This window comes from Poecilia latipinna, unplaced genomic scaffold, assembly GCF_001443285.1.
Source record: "Poecilia latipinna isolate Pla-1442-1.1 unplaced genomic scaffold, P_latipinna-1.0 Scaffold629, whole genome shotgun sequence".
Lineage (NCBI taxonomy): Eukaryota > Metazoa > Chordata > Actinopteri > Cyprinodontiformes > Poeciliidae > Poecilia > Poecilia latipinna.
The window spans coordinates 454,653-455,289 of NW_015113245.1; positions in this window are offsets into that span (position 1 = coordinate 454,653).

Here is a 637-nt window from a genome sequence, read left to right on the forward strand (position 1 = left end):
GACCCTCAAATTTGAAGAGAAATCTTAACATCACATGTTAAGAACATTGACTTGTCTGTAGTTCACAGTAATGAGTACTGTAGTCTCCACATGCCCATGCACCTAATTAGTGTTCTAATTTTCTCTTAATGTTTAAGCAGGTATAAGAGAATAGAGACATTCAGAGAATAGTGGCCATTTATTTTTAAAGGCATAATGGTTCATAATTTGGTACAGCAAAATCAGAGAATCTTAGAGTGAAAGTGTGAGAGATGTTGGTTAAACTGAATTCTCATTTAGAAGTTGATTGATTGCCAGTCAATGAAGATGTCTCATAATTCAAAACACTTAATCTTTCTATTGCCTTCCTTCCAGATCTCTGAGGAGCTTGTATTTATGATCAAAACAGCCATCAAGCTGTGAGATCTCTGTGTCCGATATTGCATCCATCTGGGTAATGGTTGAGATGGTAGGAGTTCGTCCTGTAATTGATGGGTTGCTAATTTGAATCCCTGCTCTATCCGTTTCCGTCATTGTGTCACTTCACCCACCTTGCTTGCTGAAGTGGAGTTGGTGCATGGCAGCCTTGACTCTTTCGGCAGCTGTTGCTACTACCCAGTAGCTTTCCACCATCAGCATGTGAATGACAGTGGAGCTT